The sequence below is a fragment of the Pelophylax lessonae genome, assembly GCF_965119305.1.
Source record: "Pelophylax lessonae genome assembly, chromosome: 7".
NCBI lineage: Eukaryota > Metazoa > Chordata > Amphibia > Anura > Ranidae > Pelophylax > Pelophylax lessonae.
Window position 1 is genome coordinate 55,933,303 of NC_138774.1, and position 21,732 is coordinate 55,955,034.

Sequence of the window (21,732 nt, forward strand, 5' to 3'; positions counted from 1 at the left end):
TTGTTCATACATGTATGAATAAGGACATGACATTTTCTGGCTACCTAAGTCACATGTGCTAGGGGGTGCAACTATCCCCCAGCACATAACTGTAAATATCCCAGCATGTGCAGTGTTTCTGACTCCTCCCACCATCACCACTTCAAATCAGTGAAGTGGTGATGGTGGTTAGAGTGTTCCTTTAATATCTCTCAGAAGAAGTAAACCTCTGTATACTGATTCCATTTCATTTGATTATCCTCTAGTTGTGTTAAATTAGTGCGGGGGGGGGGGGGGGGGGGGGCGCAGTGCTGTGTGAAGAGGACGTGGCGCCGCGGAGTGCCACCTCCCTGAAACGAGTTTTTGCAGGTTGGGATGGCCGTCAAACTGTTTTTCCATTGACATCAGCGTTAACGTGCGTTGTTGCGCTTTGTGTTGGATGTCTACCCCATGATAAAAAAGAAATCATGAAGAAGAATTGTGAGTCCAGGCCCCTGTCAGGTTTTTGTTCCTCTGGCCCAATTAGGACGTCTCTTGATGTTCTGAGGGAAAACTACAAAATATTGGACTGTATTTATATATTGCTGTCTATTATGTTATTTCGTCACATTTCTGTTTTATACACTTTAGGCAATAAACTGCAGGCTTCACCTCACGTTACCTGTAATGTATATAGAACATGGGCGCGTCAGGCAGCTGCCCTCAGTAAAGATGGCGGTTCGGGCGTTTCCTTTGCTGTTCAGTCCTGGGGCGGATGTAGGCGGACATTGTCGCCTCTATTCTCTGTAGCGCTGTTGGTTTCGTTCGGAGGGAGACATGAGATCGGGGAGCGGCGGGGTGCGCGGCGCCTGACCCCGGGAAGGTAAGGCGGAAGACAAGCCCCGGGTGCGACCTGTGTGCTGGGGGCGTGAGCATGAGGCGGAGAGGTAGGCCGCCGAAGGACAGAGGGGCTGAGGCCTGAGCCAGCGAGCGCTGCTGCTGAGAGCTGTACACAGAGGCCTAGGGCAATGCACTGCAGGGACACGCTGGGCCTGCTGGAGTAGCCACACAGAGGCCTGCGAGTACTGAGCCACGCAGGGGCCTGCTGGTACTGAGCCACACAGAGGGGCCTGCGGGTACTGAGCCACACAGAGGGGCCTGCTGGTACTGAGCCACACAGAGGGGCCTGCGGGTACTGAGCCACACAGAGGGGCCTGCTGGTACTGAGCCACACAGGGGGGCCTGCGAGTACTGAGCCACACAGAGGGGGGCCTGCGAGTACTGAGCCACACAGAGGGGGGCCTGCGAGTACTGAGCCACACAGAGGGGGGCCTGCGGGTACTGAGCCACACAGAGGGGGGCCTGCGGGTACTGAGCCACACAGAGGGGGGCCTGCGGGTCCTGAGCCACACAGAGGGGGGCCTGCGGGTCCTGAGCCACACAGAGGGGGGCCTGCGGGTCCTGAGCCACACAGAGGGGGGCCTGCGGGTAGTGAGCCACACAGAGGGGGGCCTGCGGGTAGTGAGCCACACAGAGGGGGGCCTGCGGGTAGTGAGCCACACAGAGGGGGGCCTGCGGGTAGTGAGCCACACAGAGGGGGGCCTGCGGGTAGTGAGCCACACAGAGGGGGGCCTGCGGGTAGTGAGCCACACAGAGGGGGGCCTGCGGGTAGTGAGCCACACAGAGGGGGGCCTGCGAGTACTGAGCCACACAGAGGGGGGCCTGCGAGTACTGAGCCACACAGAGGGGGGCCTGCGGGTACTGAGCCACACAGAGGGGGGCCTGCGGGTACTGAGCCACACAGAGGGGGGCCTGCGGGTACTGAGCCACACAGAGGGGGGCCTGCGGGTCCTGAGCCACACAGAGGGGGGCCTGCGGGTCCTGAGCCACACAGAGGGGGGCCTGCGGGTCCTGAGCCACACAGAGGGGGGCCTGCGGGTCCTGAGCCACACAGAGGGGGGCCTGCGGGTAGTGAGCCACACAGAGGGGGGCCTGCGGGTAGTGAGCCACACAGAGGGGGGCCTGCGGGTAGTGAGCCACACAGAGGGGGGCCTGCGGGTAGTGAGCCACACAGAGGGGGGCCTGCGGGTAGTGAGCCACACAGAGGGGGGCCTGCGGGTAGTGAGCCACACAGAGGGGGGCCTGCGGGTAGTGAGCCACACAGAGGGGGGCCTGCGGGTAGTGAGCCACACAGAGGGGGGCCTGCGGGTAGTGAGCCACACAGAGGGGGGCCTGCGGGTAGTGAGCCACACAGAGGGGGGCCTGCGGGTAGTGAGCCACACAGAGGGGGGCCTGCGGGTAGTGAGCCACACAGAGGGGGGCCTGCGGGTCCTGAGCCACACAGAGGGGGGCCTGCGGGTCCTGAGCCACACAGAGGGGGGCCTGCGGGTCCTGAGCCACACAGAGGGGGGCCTGCGGGTCCTGAGCCACACAGAGGGGGGCCTGCGGGTAGTGAGCCACACAGAGGGGGGCCTGCGGGTAGTGAGCCACACAGAGGGGGGCCTGCGGGTAGTGAGCCACACAGAGGGGGGCCTGCGGGTAGTGAGCCACACAGAGGGGGGCCTGCGGGTAGTGAGCCACACAGAGGGGGGCCTGCGGGTAGTGAGCCACACAGAGGGGGGCCTGCGGGTCCTGAGCCACACAGAGGGGGGCCTGCGGGTAGTGAGCCACACAGAGGGGGGCCTGCGGGTAGTGAGCCACACAGAGGGGGGCCTGCGGGTAGTGAGCCACACAGAGGGGGGCCTGCGGGTAGTGAGCCACACAGAGGGGGGCCTGCGGGTAGTGAGCCACACAGAGGGGGGCCTGCGGGTCCTGAGCCACACAGAGGGGGGCCTGCGGGTCCTGAGCCACACAGAGGGGGGCCTGCGGGTAGTGAGCCACACAGAGGGGGGCCTGCGGGTACTGAGCCACACAGAGGGGGGGCCTGCAGGTAGTGAGCCACACAGAGGGGGGGCCTGCAGGTAGTGAGCCACATAGAGGGGGGGCCTGCGGGTAGTGAGCCACACAGAGGGGGGCCTGCTGCTACCTTGTTAATATTGAGATCTGCCACTAGGGAGACTTTCTTTCTCAGTGTGCCAACAAGTCTGAACACCGCACCCTCCTGACCATCTTATGGTCCCAAGCTCCTGGCACGGTTCCTCTGGGGTGTCTCATTTAAAGTTTTGATGTTAATAGTACTACCACAAGTGTTATGTTACTGCTCCTTAGGCCTAATTAACATTAGCAATGGCATAAATCTATTCATAGGACTTATCAAAACTCATACAAATGCGTGTGATTTTATGGCTCGTTCACCCTGCCTGTATGCTGGAACACTCCGTTTTAGGGTTTATTCACATATGAGCTGAGCTGGGGTGTGTAGAAATATAAGAAATGTCACTTTGTTATAGGAGTTCTATGGTCACATCATACACTTTTTTTTTTTTATTTTATAAGATTGTAATAACAATACAAATAGTTATTTTTGACAATCCAATTACAAGCTTGCTGGCTTTCCACACTTTCAATCATTCCCTGCATGCTTTGCAGCTTCTCTTCTGCTGTTTTCTTTCTATTTCTAAGGACTACATATCCCATGGTTCCTCCCTTCTTCCCTGCCGATAGGCCAATTGTGCCATATTTTTATTGATGTTTTTTCAATAAATTTTTGTATGCATCAGATGGGAGTGCAACCATCCAATCCTTTTCATGCAGCGGTGACAGGGCGTGCACCCCATACTACAGGCTTGGAAGTAGACACCACAGCTGTGTTTATTCACCTGGAGCAGCAGGACTTGTTCTTATATCCCATGGTACCCTGCTACCTACAAGCAGTGATTCTTATACTGACTCCGCCTCCTGAAGGAGTAGGGGGCTAAACTTCCATATGAGTTAAGGCCCGTACACACGTAGCGATTGTCGGCCGTAAATATTCGGCGATCGGCCGATTGTCAGCTTGTTAGTATGATGCTTCCGACAACCGACTGCGACTTTTCGGCCGAACAGAATCTGGTGTGCAGGCTTTAAAATTTATGTTGGCCAACACCAGAACGGCCGATTGTTCCTCAGTCAGTACAGAATTCGGCCAACAGACAGCAGATGAGCAAGACTGGGCATGCTCAGAAAAGAAAAAACACAAGGAAAGTTAACCATCACATGACATCACTTCTGCAGTCGGCTGTTGTTGGCCGACAAAATTCATGTGCAGTCTTTTTAGCACTTTTCAGCCGACAGGACAGCACCGGACAAAAGACGGCCGATCGTTTGGCCGACATTCGGTACGTGTGTACGGGGCTTAAGTCTTGGCAATATCTGCCAGAAGTGGGAGCGGGTATCGGTCAAAACCAGGTACCCGCTCCCCCCTGAAAGGTGCCAACTGTGGCAGCGGAGGGGGGAGGAGGCAAAAAAGCGGAGCTTCCTCTTTTGGGTGGAGCTCCGCTTTGACCCGCGGTTTCCAATAGACTTTCTTTTAGGTTGATGTAGCATGCAGGACTTTTGGTGCACTTTAACCACTTTACCACTGGAGGATTTTGCTGTCTTACGTCCAGGCCATGTTTTGCGATTCAGCGCTGTGCGACTTTAACTGACAATTGCGCGGTCGTGCGACGCCGTACCCAAACTAAATTTACGTCCTTTTTTTCCCACAAACAGAGCTTTCTTTTGGTGGTATTTGACCACCCGTGCGATTTTTACTTTTTGCGCTATAAACAAAAAAAAGAGCGTTTATTTTGAAAAAATAACAATATTTTTAACATTTTTTTTATATAAAATACCCCCCCAAAAAATGTAAAAAATCAAATTTTTTTTAAATTTTTGGCCAATTTGTTTTCTGCTACCTATGTTTGGTAAAAAAAAAATCACAATAAGCGTATTTTGATTGGTTTGCGCAAAAGTTATTGCGTTTACTAACAAAGGGAAAGATTTCTGTCATTTTTGGTGGGTTTTTTTAACGCGTAATGGCGGCGATCTGCGATTTGTTTTTGCGGGACTGCGACATTGCGGCGGACAGATCGGACCCTTGACTGACATTTTTGACACTTTTGGGGGTACCAGTGACATTACTACAGTAATCAGTGCTATAAATATGCACTGTTACTGTAAAAATGACACTGGCAGGGAAGGGGTTAATTTTATTGGAGAGGGAGGGGTTAATGTATGCCTGGTGCTTACTAACGTGTGTGGGGGGAGGTGACTGAGTGACACAGGGACAGATTGCATGTTCAGCTATGCTGAACCCTGCAATCTGTCACTGCCTGTCACTTAGGAGATCCGCCCGCTCTGTTTACACAAGCGGGCGGATCTCCAAACTCGATTCCCCGACGATCGGGGAAGAGCGGTGGCGATCGCCGCTGCTCCTCCCCTGGCCCGACTCCTGCTGTGACTGAAAACAGCGGGAGCGAGCCTCCGGCGGCGCGCGAGCGCCGCCCACAAGGGGAGGAGTCCAGCGACATAGGTCTACGTCGCTGGACGGAATCGAGCCACTTTGCCGCAGTACAGTCCCAGTGACTGGTCGGCAAGTGGTTAAAGCGGTAGTATTCTCCGCTTTTTAACTTTTCCGAACAGGTAAGCCTATAATTAAGGCTTACCTGTAGGTAAAATTAATATCTCCTAAACCTGCACAGTTTAGGAGATATTCGCCCTGCATTCAGCTGTTGACACCAGCGACGCATGCGCTATGAAGGTCCGGCGTATCTTGCCAGACCTTCAGAGCTCCTTGCCGAAAAGTGAACTCCAGCGGGCATGCGCGGCAGTGACGTTATCGCGGCCCCCGGGCACTCGCTGGAGCTGCCAAACCTGGAAGAGACGCAGAGGGAACGTGTCAGCTGCCTCAGAGGTGTCCAGGCGATTGTGTTGGGGCTCGTTCTAAGGTAAATATTTCATAATGTGCTAGTATGCGATACAGCCACTTTAAGTCCAATTAGCTGCAAGCCAGTCATATCTCTCCAGCACATGTAAACAAAGGAGCAGGATCCTGATGACATCTATGCCCTTATATGGACACATGGCCATGTTTAGTCAATGTCATTGGCTAAACCTACACAAAAGTGGAAGCTTCGCTTATCTGCTCCCCCCCCCCCCCCCCCTCCGGAGCCACGTTTGGTACCTCTCGGGGGATGGGCACCTGTTTTTGACAGGTACCTGTCCCCACTTCCGGGAGACCTGGCAGCTGTGAGGTCCCCTAGAAGTTTAACCCCCCCCCCCTCCTTCCCCCCGCCGCTGGGCCATGCACTAGGCATGGTGCACTTTGCGCATGTGCAGTAGGAAACTGGCTGTTGAGCCGCAAGGTTTTCCTTACAGGCAATGGTGGCTGCAGCACCTGAGAGCCAATCGCAACATCGGCTGGGCTGCCAACATCGCTAGGTAATAGGACAGGTAAAAGTCAGCAGCTACGGTATTTGTAGCTGCTGCCTTTGAATTTTTTGGCGGGGGGGGGGAGGGGGGCTCGAGCACTGCTCTAAGTATATGTATAGCCCAAACCTTTTTTTTTTTTGAATAGAGTAGGGAAGGGTTAAAAAAAAAAACACGTCAGGTTATTTTATGCCATTTGTGTCCAGTTGCATAGATTTCTTTTTTTTTTTTTTTTTTTCCTATCCTGTGAAATCTCCCCGAAAGTGAGGGGAATCCCGCTTTTTTGTACAGTTCTCACAAAACCAGGTGCCCCATTTCAAAGACTAATGCCTCATACACACGCAACGATTGTTGGCCGTCTTTTGTCCAGTGTTGTTGTGTTGGTTGGAATGTGCCTAGACTGCACACTAATTTTCTTGGCCAACAAAAACCAACTTCAGAAGTAATGTCATGTTCTGGTTTACTTTCCGTGTGTTTTTTCTTCTCTGAGCATGCCCAGTCTTACTCATCAGATTTTTGTCTGCCGAAATCTGTACTGACTGACGGAAAATCGGCCGTTCTGTTGACGGCCAACAAAAATTCTATAGCCTGCACACCAGATTTTGTTCGGCTGAGAAGTCTGTTGTCTGAAGCATCTTACTAACAAGCCGACAATCGGCCGATTGGACGCTGGCCGAAAATTCACGGCCAACAATCGTTGCGTGTGTACGAGGCATAAAGCTGGCCATGCATGATACAATTTTCTTAAAATTTTCTTGAAATTTACTTTCAACTATGTAGTACAAAGGCCTGCCTTATTAGATACAAGTGAATGTGTTGTTTATCTTTGACCTCACATTATGTGATTTGTGGTAAATCTAACAGAAAATTGTACAACAAAAGTTGAACATGTATGGCCAGCCTTAAGCCTCGTACACACGCAACGAATTTCCGCCGACCGATCGTCCGTCTTTTGTCCAGAGTGGTGTCTATTGGTTGGAATGTGCTCTAGACTGCACACGAATTTTCCCGCACGACCGAATTCTACTTCAGAAGTGATGTCATGTGTTGGATTGCTTTCTTTGTGTTCTTTCTTCTCTGAGCATGCCTAGTCTTGCTCATAAGATTTTTCCCCATCGAAATCTGTACTAATGAGACGAAAATCGGACGTGTTTTGACAGTCGACAAAAATTATATAGCCTGCACACCAGGATTTTTTCGGCCGAAAAGTCGGGAGTCGGTTGTCGGAAGCATTATACTAACAAGCCGAAAATCGACAGATCAGTCGTCGGACGAAAATTCCCGGCCGAATTTCCACTCGTGTGTACGGGGCTTTACTCTCACCTTCTACCCCTGTGAGAACTCTAACCTTATGTACTATTTTCCCTTTCTGTTTTGGTGACAGAGGTCATCAGGAAAAATGGAAGGATGAATCTCCCTAGTAGGGACACGGCAATAAAAATGTTATTGTGTCTAATCCATCCACACTTTCAAAAACAAGAAAAAAGTTTGCCTTTACATACTTTAACCACTTGCCGACCGCCGCACGACTATCTACGTCGGCGGTCAGCCCCTCACAGGCAAACTAACGTAGGGCTACGTTGCTTGCTTGTGAGGGTCTAGGGAGCGAGCGCGCGCCCCCGGGGGCGCGCTCCCACTCCCGCGTGGTCACGGACCCCCCCGCGCGTGTGACCAGCGGACCCGATGTCCGCCGGTCACTCGGCGATCGTCGGGGGAGAGGGAGAATGTCAGGCAGCTTGTGTAAACAAACTGCCTGTCATTCTCCTCGCTGCAAAGACACTGATAAAACGGATCTGGTATGTAGATCCGTTGATCAGTGTCCTTACAGCTAGAGCCACAGCCAATCACAGTAGAAACCACGCCCCTAGGGACACACACAGCCCCTCCCTTCCAAATAAAGTTAACCCCTTCACTACCAGTGTATTTTTACAGTAACAGTGCATATGTATAGCACTGATTACTGTAGAAATGTCACTGGTAGCCCCAAAAGTGTCAAAAATGTCAGTCAAGGGTCCGATCTGTCCGCCGCAATGTCGCAGTACCGCAAAAAAAATCGCAGATCGCCGCCATTACGCGTTAAAAAAAAAAACAACAAAAATGACAAAAATCTTTCCCTTTGTTAGTAAACGCGATAACTTTTGCGCAAACCAATCAAAATACGCTTTTTGCGATTTTTTTTTTACCAAACATAGGTAGCATAAAACAAATTGGCCGAAAATTTTTAAAAATTTTGATTTTTACATTTTTTTTTGGGGGAATTTCATATAAAAAAATGTGAAAAATATTGCTATTTTTGCAAAATTGACGCTCTTTTTTTGTTTATAGCGAGTGATCAAAAAATCGCACAGGTGATCAAATACCACCAAAAGAAAGCTCTGTTTGTGGGAAAAAAAGGACGTCAAATTCGTTTAGGTACAGCGTCGCACGACCGCGCAATTGTGCGTTAAATTCACGCAGTGCCGAATCGCAAAATACCCCCTGGTCGGAATGGGGGTAGAATCTTCCGGGGCTTAAGTGGTTAAAGAACTCTGGGAAATGTTTTTATAGTGGGGCTGTGCTTGTACTGCATGGGTTAACTGCTGTTTTTTGTCTAGGGGTGAGTAGAGCGGAGATATACTTAACCTAATCCTCCGAGCGCAAGACCCGTCCCTGTCGCTCCTGCCATCCACAGGATTTTTTAAGGCTCCGTTCACATGTAGGCGTTTTGGGGCGTTTTTGGGGAGTTTTTCTGCTCTAGGATCAGCTCTCAAAACGCCCAACAAGACAAATCCTATTCATTTCAATGGCCCCTGTTCACATCTGAGCATTTTGACGCCGTAAGCAAAACGCCCAATGCTCAAAAAAGTACATGAGCTTCTTTTTTGGCAGATTACAGGCGTTTTCCATTGGTTTCTATTCAATCTAAAAACGCCTGCACAAAAAACGCCTGTAAATCGCGGTAAAATCGCGCGAAAACGCTACGCTCAGGTGTGAATGTAGCCTTAACTCGTCTTTTTTTCAAAAAATTGTGTATAATGCTATATCAGAGTGACCCCGAACCTTCTCTTCTGGGGTCCCCAGCTGGCGATCTTGGCTCCTCTTCTTGCAAGCATGCTCCTGAGCTGTGTATCTATGGGGGCGGTGCCAAGCTGCACTGTGTGTCTATGGAGCACTGAGCCAATGCCCCCTGCTGCTGTCTGAGTACCTGTGTGAAGAGGAAGGGAGGAGAGGAGAGATGTAGCTGTGCACAGCTTTGGATTGATTGAGGACTTGAGTAATTAAGGGGGGGAGACAAACGGGCATTAACCACTTGCAGGCCGCCTCAAGTACATATACTGCGGCGGTCAGCCCCTCACAGGCAAAGTGACGTATCGGTATGTCACTAGCCTGTGAGGCTCTGGGGAGCGAGTGCGCGCGTGCCCGGTGGACCCGATTTCCGCCGGGCATTCGCGATCGTCCGCAAACCAATCAAAATACGCTTTTTGCGAATTTTTTTTTTTTTTTTTTTACCAAACATATGTAGCAAAAAAACGGCCGAAAATGTTAAATTTTGATTTTTTCATTTTTTTTTTGGGGAATTTCATATAAAAAAAAATGTGAAAAATATTGTTATTTTTGCAAAATTGACGCTCTTTTTTTTTTGTTTATAGCGCATGATCAAAAAATCTCACAGGTGATCAAATACCACCAAAAGAAAGCTCTGTTTGTGGGGAAAAAAGGACGTCAAATTCGTTTAGGTACAGAATCACACGCCCGTGCAATTGTCCGTTAAAGTCACACAGTGCTGAATCGCAAAATACCCCCTGGTCAGGAAGGGGGTAAAATCTTCCGGGGCTTAGGTGGTTAAGGTAAAAAAAAAGGCTTTTGACCTTAGCCGAACAGTAAAATAAAATGGTGCTCCAGAAACAAATATCCACCACTCCGCCATTTATGAATGTGCGGCATAGTGAAGTGGTTTAAGACCCGGTTCACACTGATGCGTGTGCGGGGTTCGCATGTAATGTCGGAGCGCACTGCTCCTTCATTACATGCGATCGGCTGTGCGGTGCGAGTTTAGCCATACACTTTGTATGGCTAAATTCTCACCGCACCCGCAGCAAACACGCACAGGGACCCTTTTTGGCAGCCGCATCAGGATCGGATCGCACAGCGGTTCACACTTGTGCGATCCGATCCTGTGCGAACTGCACGATCGCACTGCGATATGCGATCAAACTGGGGGTGTCGTTAAGATTTCATTGACACCCCCAGCGTATCGCATATGGCAGTGTGAACTGCCGGGGGTGCGTGTGCGATGCGGTAACAGGCTGCTGATTCGCAAAATGTAGGACTAGATAGGAGACAGCATAAGCAGTCTAGGTTTGAGCACATGGGCCCTTTATCCAGTTCTGTAGCATAGATTGGGTTGTTTGCACATCTGGCCACATGAACAGCTCACATGCCATCTCATAATAGTGGAGAATGCACCCTTCTCCTCTCCTTTATGTAATGCTCCGGGGCCAGTCCTGCTGTTGGAATACAATGTCCTGGAGGGAGGAATTCCTCCATTCACCTCGTTTGTGGATGGGAGAATTTTTTTTTTTTTTTGCAAATATGAGGAGGGGAGGAGCAGCGGGTAACCCAGAAGTCAGTGCTTCTTACACTCCCAGAGTGTTGATTTTTTTTCCTGCAAAATTTAGTTTTATTAACTCTTGTTAGGATAAAGTTAATTCAACAGAATAGGGATTTACTACACATAGCTATTTTTTTGAAGGTGTTTTTTATTGTATTCCTTGCCAATTTTAATGACCGGGTCTCTTTAAAGCAAACCAAGGCAACACTCGGGACAGGTGGCATATGGAACCTGCATAAAAGCTGCAGCATTTTTTTTTTTGCTTACAGGTCGGTAATTCTTTCTGCCTTTTGTTGACCTTTGTAACAGTCAATAGCTGCTCTGCAAATGAAGGATTGATGGTCAGCACAGCACAGACTTGTCCACACCATCAACCCTTGTAATCGCTCTCATGACAGTCTTACTTTAAGCTCGATGAAAGCAGTAAAATCTTTGGGCCCGCAAGCAACCTACTGGGCAGAATGGCTTGCTACACACAAGCAACTGTTCTTGACTGCAGCTCATCAAAACAAATGTGGCATGCAGCGTTACAGCTGGGCTTGTTAAAAAGCTTCACTGCACAGATGTCTATTGAAGTTGCCAAAAGTAGTGCAGGAACCACTTTTGGAAATTAGTGCGGTGCCGCAAAGTCGGCTTAGCACCGACTCGGGCGGTGCCTTTGCCAGCAGTAGGCTACGATTTGGCATGCAAATTGACATGTCAAATTGCCCCGGTGTGAACGGGGGGCTAAAACACCACACCGGAAGTAAATTGTCCATATACTGTAATACAGGGCTTGACAACCCCCTGGTGCTAGGTTGTCATGGCAACCAGAAACTGCATCCTGGGCCGCTGCTAGCCCACTCAATGCAACTCCCGATGCCCTGGACATGCAGCTCAGAGTGCAGGGCAGCTGATCCTTCTCCCCCCCCCCCCCCACCTGGTCTCTGGTTTCCCCAGAGGCATGCAGTAGTCTGCTGTCCAGCTGTGAGTGACATGGGAGGGGAGGGGGGGGGGCAACCTCCTCTTCTCAGGCGGCTGCTCTCCCCTCCTCCCCAATGCCCGCACAAGGCCCAAGGAAGAGCGGCTGCTCTCTTCTGCTGCCTGTGCCACAACGCCGCCACACTGGCCCCCCCCCCCCCCAGAGCCCACCCACACAGTACGGGAGGTGTCGGCGGGGGGAGGTCAAGAGTGAAGAGTAAGGTGCAGGGGGACAGGGCGGACTGTGAGTACTCTTAGCAGGAGCGAGAGGTTTTCTATTGGCGGATGGAGCAGGGGAGCTGCCTGGGCTATGTTCCTGTGTCCATGCTGTGACAAGCTGAACCGGCACTCCTTGGTAAGTTTACGGTGTGCTGTGAGGTGGAGTAGGGGAGATGAGGCAGGTGGATATGCTTCAGAACAGGGGTCTTCAAACTATGGCCCTCCAGTTGTTCAGGAGCTACAATTCCCATCATGCCTAGTCATGTCTGTGAATGTCAGTTTTACAATGCCTCATGGGATGTGTAGTTCTGCAACAGCTGGAGGGCCGTAGTTTGGGCATCCCTGCTTTGGAAGATTCCTTCTATGTCCCCTGATAAAGCCCTGTGTACCATGAACAATTACCATTCTTTATGTACAGTAGGGCTCAAGTATTTCATGGTGACCAGAAACCCACCAGAGCTATGGAGTCACCCCAGGGGACGCACATGTAGGCAGGAAGTGGCTGCAAAGAGTCAGCAAAAGCAACGCTGGGATACTTCTTTCATCCTTTTTTCTTTTTATTTAAAGTGTCACTAAGGCTTCATTTAGATGTGCAGTTGGGTGGTAAAAATGTGCAGTAGAGACATGTTTTTTGCCACCCACCAATAGGAACCCTTAAAGAGGTTGTAAACTCTTATTTTTTTTCACCCTGAAAGAGAAACACATAATGAGCTAGTATGCATCGCATTCTAGCTCATTATGCAATACTTACCTTAGAACGACCCCCCGCCGTTCCGCCCGCTCCTCTGACGGGCGACATGTTCAGTTGCCCGTCTTCCGGGGTCGCGGCATCCGGCCATCTGATGGCCGGTGTTCCGTGAGAATTTCTTACCCTGTGAGAAAAACCTACCCTCGTCACTTCCTGCCAGGAACAGCTGAGCAGTGCAGCAGTGCGCATGCTCACAGCCCCGGATACGTAATAGAACAGCTGAGGAGCTGACTAGTGCGCATGCGCACTAGTATGAAATGATCACGGTGTTCCGTGAATAAAACCTACCCACACGGCGGTTACATTAAAACAGCTGTGCTGCAATATGAGTCATCTCTGCTCCTGTCACTTCCCTGATCTTGGCTAGTAAATATAAAAGCGGCTCTCGGCTCCGTGATTTATCTTTTCATACACCCACCGCCGCTTTTATATTTATTAGCCGAGATCAGGGAAGGGACAGGAGCGGAGATGACTCCTATTGCAGCACAGCTGTTTTAATGTAACCGCCGCATTACACACACTGCCGTGCACCGAAAGTGACGAGGGTAGGTTTTTCTCACGGGGTAGGTAATTCTCACGGAACACCGGAGCTGCGGTGACATCACTCCCGTGCACGCACGCGGGAGCTGATGGGCACGGGGCTCTGAAGGAATGGCACCAGCGGCCGTTCCTTCAGAGCGCATGCGCCAGTGAAGTCACTGGCTGCATGTAAGGTAAATATCTCCTAAACAGTACATGTTTAGGAGATATTTACAGTACCTATAGGTAAGCCTTATCATAGGCAAAGGTTAAACAGCTTCTCTTCTAATTTTAGTGAATGGCCACGTGTCTTTTTAAATTCCCTTTTACTGAAAAGTTTGTTCCCTATGCTAGGGTCACCAGTATGGTATTTGAACATTGATATCATATCCCTTCTCAAGCATCTCTTCTCCAGAGAGAGAGATAAGTTCAGTGCTTGTAGTCTTTCCTCATAGCTGAAGTCCTCCATTCCCCTAATTCTTTGTTGCCCTTCTCTCTCCAGTTCCAGCACATCCTTCCTGAGGACCGGTGGCCAGAACTGGACAGCATACTCCAAATGCGGCCGGAGCAGAGTCTTGTAGAGAGGGAGAATTATCATTTTATCTCTGGAGTAAATCCCCCCCCTTTTTTTTTTTAATACATGCCAGTATTCTGTTGGCCTTGCTTGCAGCAGCTTGGCATTGCATGCCATTGCTGAGCTTGTTGTTTACTAGGACCACCAGGTCCTTTTCTATCTTATCTCCCTCTAGCAAGTAGCTTGGCATTCGTATTTCTGACACCCAAGTGCATTACCTTACATTTTTCAACATTAAACCTCATTTGCCATCTAGTTGCCCACTCCATTATTTTGGTTAGGTATTCTTGTAAGGTTTCCACATCCTGTGTAGAAGTTATTGCCCTGCTTAGCTTAGTATCGTCCGCAAATACTGATTGTGCTGGTTATCCCATCCTCTAGATCAGGGGTCAAAATTTCAAGTCCTGAGCTACTCGCCAGGCCTTAAGAGTTACTTGCCACTACTTGCCCCACCCAACCCCTACCCTGCCCCACCCCTAAACACACCCTCCTAAATTATCTCATGAAATTACACTCTTAAATGTTTTATGCAGCATTAAGTTACAAAACTAAATATTAACAACAACTTTATCAGTGTCCATCAGTACAGCATCATCCGTGCCCATCAGGGCAGCATCTCAGTGCAGCTTATCAGTCCATCAATGCAGCCTCACCAGTGCCCATCAATGCAGCCTCACCAGTGCCCATCAATGCAGCCTCACTGCAGTGCAGTGGAATTGGAGGCATAGGTATAAAGGATGGGGGGGGGGGGTTGGAAAGAGTATGTTTCAGACCTATACTTCCAATTCTACCCCACCCCCCTCCCCCCAATCCTTTATTATTTTTTTTAATCCTTTATACCTATTCCTGAAAATAACCCCCCCCCCCCAAATCCTCTAGCCCCCCCCCTTTCCTCCCAGCACTCATTTTGTATAATCCTCCCATTCAATGCCTCCAACCCCCTCAAGCACATGCACTGCATCCAGTCACATCACACTGCCATCATAGTTACCATTCTCCTGCAGCCACAGAGGTCAGGCATCGGTGCTCACTGACAGCTGACAGTGCCTATTGAAATGCCCGCTCTGCGAGCCTGTGCGGGGAGGGGCAGGGATGTGCACAGGAGGGAGGTGGAGAAGGGCGGTCCCAGGCGACTGTACAGTTCCTTCCTATTGAAATGCCAGTGCTGTGAGCCTGTGCACGGCTAGGGGAGCACTGGATATACATTTCCGGACAGCGCAGTCCTCATATTTACACTCACCAAATGCGAGCAGGCTAGTGTAAATTTTGAGGGCTGCTAGATTGTTTATGAATAAATTAAACCGGTTTGGTCCCAGGACAGATCCTTGGGGGAACCCCACTTTCCACACTACACCAATCCGTTTGCTCCCCATTTATCACCACCCTCTGGACTCGCCCCTGGAGCCAGTTTTCAACCTTAGTTTGTACAGTAAGTGTTTTTGGGGAACTGTATCAAATGCCTTTGCAAAGTCCAGATACACTACATCTATGGGCTTTCCTTTATCTAGATGGCAGCTCACTTCTTCAAAGAAGGTTAATAGATTGGTCTGGCAATAGCGATTTTTTTTTTTTTTTTTCTCCATGAATCCATGCTAATTACTACTAATGATACTGTTTTTATTACTAAAATCTTGTATATAGTCCCTTATCATCCCCTCTAATAGCTTGCAGACTATTCATGTTAGGCTGACCGGCCTGTAGTTCCCAGAGATATATCTCAGTCTTTTTTTAAATATTGGTGCCCCATTGGCTTTTCTCCAATCAGCTGGTACCATTCTCATCAGTAAACTGTCCATTAAAGTTAGGAACAATGGTCTGGCTATCACCTGGCTGTGTTGCTTAAGGACCCTCGGGTGTAAGCCATCTGGTCCTGGTGACTTATTTATGTTAAGTTTTTTGAGTCTAGTTCTGAGTCTGTATACTGTTAACCATGAGGGTGTTTCCTGTGATGTGTTATTACCTTTAACTTTACATTCTGTTTTTGTATCCCCCCCCCCCCCCCCAAATCTTTTGTGAAGACTGAGGAGAAGAATTTATTTAGAATCTCTGTCTTCTCTCTGTCCTTTATAGCTAGATTCCCTTTATCCTCCTTTATGGGGCCATTATGTTCTGGCCTCACTCTCTTACTATTTATATACTTAAAGAATTTCTTGTATCCCTTTTTTTTTTTTTTTTTTAACTCTCTTCCACTATGTGCCTTTCGTGTTCTATCTTAGCCACCTTGATTGTGCTCTTACATTTCTTATTGCATTCTTTGTAATGCTGGAATGCTGCCAATGACCCCTCAGCTTTGTATTTCTTGAAGGTATTTCTTAAACGTATTCCCTGTCGGAATGCACTGGCCAAGTATGTGTTTAAAGCACTCCAATTTTTCCTTAGTGTTCTTTGTTCCCCGGATTCTATCCCATTTTTAATATCCTCTAGCATAGAGCTCAGTTTAGGGAAGTTGGCTCTTTTGAAGTTCAGTGTCTTTGTATTACCCTTGTGTTTCCTATTTCTGTGATTTATACTGAAACGAATTGACCCGTGGTCACTGTTTCCTAAGTTGCCCCTTATTTCTACATCCGCAATCAGGTATATATTATTCGTAATCAGTAGGTCTAGTAACGCATGGTTTCTCGTTGGTGCGTTCACCATCTGACCCTTGAAATTGTCCTGCAAAACATTTAGGAAATGGCGAACCTTAGACGAATGTGCAGTTCCTTCTGCCCAGTCTATATCTGGATAATAAAAATCCCCCATTTTAATGACATTTTCCATCCTTGCTGCTATTCTAAGCTGTGATAGGAGGTCCACCTCCCCCTCCTCCCTCTGGTTAGGTGGCCTATAGCATATGCCCAATATTACTTTCCCCTTAGTATCTTCTCTTTGAAGCTGTACCCATAGGCATTCCACCACCTCCCTAGCTCCCATTAGTGATATCGTCCCTCCGATTCACTTGTATGTCGTTCTTGATATACAGGCACACCCCTCCCTCTTTTTTACCCTCCCTATCTCTGCAATAAAGGGAATACCCCTGAATGGTTGCCAGCCAATCATGAGAGCTGCCAAACCAAGTTTCTGAAATTCCCACAAAATCAAAATCCTACTCGTACATTAGCAGCTCCAGTTCTCCCATCTTGTTAGCCAAACTTCTAGAATTAGTATACAAACCTCGTAATTTTGTCTGATCGCATACTATACCCTTGTTAGATATTGTCAACTAACCTACCTTTTGGTTTTGGATCTCTGGTCACCTTACCACTAATGCCCCCAATATTGCCTGCTGAACCTTGTTCCCTGCTGTCCCAATATTGCCTGCTGAACCTTGTTCCCTGCTGTCAAGCGCTACATCTGGACCCTCCCATTATTGGGTGGACAGCTGGGTCCTTCCCAGCTCCACCCAATAATCTCCTCTCTGTCCTTCAAATAGTTGAGTCCCCTACCGCCAGAATGTGTCTTTCCTTACCCTTAGCCTCGCTCCCGCCCTCACTGAAGGATTTCTTCCCCTAGCAGCTAGGGGCATCGCTCTGCTCCAGCAATGCTGGTCCCTGACTGGTTTCTCAAATATTACGCAACTGGGCGTATTTATTGGGATGTTCCAACCCAGGACCGGTCTCCTTGACTCTTTCCTCTCTACCCTTCCTAACCATCCATCAACTACTGTACTCTGGTGCCTGCACCCTTGTATTTCCACCCGCCTCTGTGCTGGCCCATGCCGGGTACGTTCCAACTCTCCTTTATTATGGAGATTATTTTCAATGTTGCCAGTTGCTTCCCTAGTCTCAGGACCTGGGCTTCCAGGGAAGCAACGTGCTTACATTTTGTGCAGCTGTATTTGCCCTCGATCAGATGATCGAGGAAAGCATGCATGCCACAAGATGTGCACCGAGTTGCATCTCCACACCTGCCGGGCATCGTACCCACTAATCTAATGGGATTGGGAATTTAACTCTGTCCAATAAATTTACTAGCTTCCTGACTCTAATTTCTCAGCCCACAGTTACTCCTCCAGTCACACACAGTTTCTCAGCAGTATTCAACACTACTCAGTTACGCCACAGTACTCAACAATACACAGGTACTCGACAATACTCAATTGCTCGCAATACTTCAACAATACTCAGTTTTTCAACCCTTTACTCAATAATACTCAGTGACTCAACACTATTCAATAATACACAGCTATTCAATACTCAACACTACTCAGTGACTCAACACTAGTGATCGACCGATATCGTTTTTTCGTTGCCAATACCGATATTTTGACCAATGCATATCGGTATCGGCTGATATTCGCCTATATTTTGAACATTTCAAGTTTTGCAAAATAAACTCAAATTTTGACACAAATCTGTTACTAAACATGTTAAAGTTTATTAACATTTTTAACATTAAGGGGTCGTTCTTCACTCCTTAACTGCATGAAAACTGATAGAAAAACTGCACTTGCAGGGACATCAGAAATTCAAATCATCTGATTGTGAATGATGCATAAACTGCTGCAGTAGTGCACTCACTGCAATAATTTTAAATCACTACTGCTGTGCAGTCAGTGCAAAACTGCTTGAAAAAAAGCTAGACAGTGGATTGGAGTCAGTGGACTACCGCTGCAGTAGTGCACTCACTGCAATGATTTTAAATCACTACTGCTAGACAACAGCTAGACAGTGGATTGGACTGGAGTCAGTGGACTACTGCTGCAGTAGTGCACTCACTGCAACTACTGCAAGAAAAAAAGCTAGACAGTGGATTGGAGTGGACTACTACACTTTTCAATACTCCCAGTTAAGTAGAACAATATTCTACTACAGAAAGCATAACATTTCAACCTGTTCATGTTCCCCTGTTAAACGGCTTCTGTTTTTTTTTTTTTTTTTTTTCCTTCATATAATGCTGCTACTTCATTAACATGCTCACTTGGTACAGGAGGAGAGGAGCAGAGAGAGAGGTATCTTCTAGCATGGGAAGCAAGTCTTTTGTTGCGTGCCTCATTTTCTTTCCACCACTGAAGATGATGACTTCTGTCAATTACTGGTTCCTTCAAATAGAGATGAAGTTCATCATCCAGGCTCATTATTGCAGATTCAGAAGAATCCTCTGCATGAGGCTCCAATAAAACACTGAAAATGTCATGATCAATTTGACCACGATGAAGAAGATTCTCTTCTGTTCGTTGTTGTGTTTTTGAACATTTTTCTGTTTTTGCAGCCTACTGCTCTTTCAGATTATAAAAATGCTTTTCTGGACTTATCTTTTCGGCAGGAACCTCCTGCACCTCCTGTTGAATATCTTCTGTCAGCCATTGTTTTGCATTGGCCAATACATCATCAGAAGAGAAAGCATGGTTCTTGTATCGAGGATTCAAAAGACTTGCCAGCACAACATTTTTAATCTCTTCATGCTTCTCAAAACATATATTAATCAAAGCTCTTTGGCTTGACAGACCATCATTTGAAAGTTGGAGGGTGTTGTGTGCCATGACACTGAGGTCTGACCTATCAGCAAACATTCCTTTCCGCATTTTTGCTCCGCTGTTTCGAAGGAGCACAAGCAGCACTCGGTCTTTGTTGATTCCCCAGTCTTCAAGCATGCCTAGAAACATTTCTCTACCGTACTCAGTGTGGGATCCTTGCATCACTTTTGTATTCAACATCAATTGCCTTTTTGTCCATCCGCTGTCAATGAAGTAGCATGTAAGAATCACTAGTGACTGTTTGTCCTGACCAGCAGTCAGTCGTGAATGCGAGTGAGTTGCCAGCATTCTCTGGTTGCAGCATAGCCTTTACTTTCTGAACCACCTTTTGGTGAATCTTTCCCAGCATTTCTGTTCGATAATACTTCTCACTCTTCAGTGTGTACCTTGGCTCAAGTATGGACATCAACCGCTTAAATTCCTGAGTCAGACACCATTGTAAATGGCTGGTTATCAGTGACCATCTCTGTTATTACTCTGTCCAGCAGTTGGAATCTTCCATCTGAATCTAGACAGTGACACATGTTTTTTTTCTGAAACGTATATGTTGTTGTTGCCTGGGATAGTGGAGGAGGTATTTCAAAATCACATTGATATTCATTTTGTTGTTTCTGTGCTGCATGATATAATTCAATATGATGAACTCTTAGATGGGCCTAAAGATTTGACATATTTTAGTTTTTTGCAGATACTGATCCCATGCTTATAATATTTGTGCATGTGTTGCACACTGCTGCTTTTCTTGGAGATGGTTGAGATGAGAAATAGTCCCAGACAACACTTTTATTTTTTCTGTCTTCATCTCCATTGCAATTTGAAAGAGACAATAAGGTTAAAAAAATGGCTGGCTGCTGGTACCCTGCCCTTCTGTGGGCGGCTGGCTGGCATCCTGTTGTGGGTCGGTGGCTGACGCCTGGCAGTGTGGGGGGCTGGCTGGCATCCTGTTGTGGGTCGGTGGCTTGGTGTCACCCTGTTGTGGGTCGGTGGCTTGGTGTCACCCTGTTGTGGGTCGGTGGCTTGGTGTCACCCTGTTGTGGGTCGGTGGCTTGGTGTCACCCTGTTGTGGGTCGGTGGCTTGGTGTCACCCTGTTGTGGGTCGGTGGCTTGGTGTCACCCTGTGGTGGGTCGGTGGCTTGGTGTCACCCTGTGGTGGGTCGGTGGCTTGGTGTCACCCTGTGGTGGGTCGGTGGCTTGGTGTCACCCTGTGGTGGGTCGGTGGCTTGGTGGCACCCTGTGGGGGCTGGCTGGCTTGGTGGCACCCTGTGGTGGGTGGGCGGATGGATTGGTGGCACCCTGTGGTGGGTGGGCGGATGGATTGGTGTCACCCTGTTGTGGGTGGGCGGATGGATTGATGTCACCCTGTTGTGGTGAGTGGCTGGCTGGATTGGTGTCACCCTGTTGTGGTGAGTGGCTGGCTGAGGCCAGGGCCTGTGGGTGGCTGGCAGGCACCGTGACCAGACTGCAGCTGGCTGCACATGAGGCTGTCTGAGGCGTGGGAGGCAGTCTTAGAAGGCAGAACGTGTGCAGTGCGCCGGAGAATGGCGTTGGAGGCGGTGCCCTGGCGGCGCTCCTGGCTCCTCCTCTTCGTGTACCCCCATGTAGAGCCGCTTTCTATGGATGCACCCGTGCGAGCATGCTCACGAGTCCCACTTCTGCGTCCATTGACACAGACAGCAGAACTCGGTCCCGCCCCCACTCCCGCTTTACTGAATTTGATTGACAGCAGCGGGAGTCAATAGCTCCTGCTGCTATCTATCCATTGAGGACCCGATACATCGGCTAGAGACGTTGGGCTCGTGCTCGCCGCTGGATGATCGAGGTCAGGTAAGACTAAATGGGAGTCTGGGGGACAGCTGCAGCACCAAAGGTTTTTCGCCCCTAGTGCAAAGAATGCATTAGGGTGAAAAACCCTGAGACTTTACAACTCCTTTAGCCACTTCCCTGGTACATCCTTGGGTTTCAGTGGTTACACTGTACCATTGCTTTCAGCTGGTGATTCTGTAGAAAGCAGAAGTGATCTGAGTGGCTAAGTAGCCACTCGATCACTTCTGCGGGTGGCGGAAGGTGGTCCTACCCCCCGCCACCTCTCCCAGGCTCTCCGGTCCCTTTGTGGAGGCCGGCGGCAATGACTGCCTGGGACAGAGAGGAACTGACGTTCACCTCTCTCTGTAACCCTGGAAACCGGGAGCGACAAGTATTCGTCACTTCCGGTTCTGCCCCTTTGTTTACCTGGCCACCAGTGGCCAGAGAAGCAGCCGTTCGGACCGATCTCCATTACGATCGGCTGCATAGTGGGCCAGAGGAGAGATTTGGGCTCTAATAGACCCCAAATCTCTTCATAAAGAGGACCTGTCGCGGGCCATGCTATCACAAGGGATGTT

The 21,732-nt window shown here is 49.1% G+C and overlaps 1 protein-coding gene across 1 annotated transcript in view; it reads left to right on the forward strand.

The window, feature by feature from the left end:
- The first annotated feature begins 728 nt into the window (after positions 1-728).
- LOC309559517 (RAC-beta serine/threonine-protein kinase A) overlaps positions 729-21,732 on the forward strand; it is a 123,746-nt gene continuing 102,742 nt past the window's right edge. Inside the window, exon 1 of the mRNA XM_082262797.1 lies at positions 729-841. The gene's annotated coding sequence lies outside the window, so the exon portion shown is untranslated. The remainder of the gene's footprint in view (positions 842-21,732) is intronic.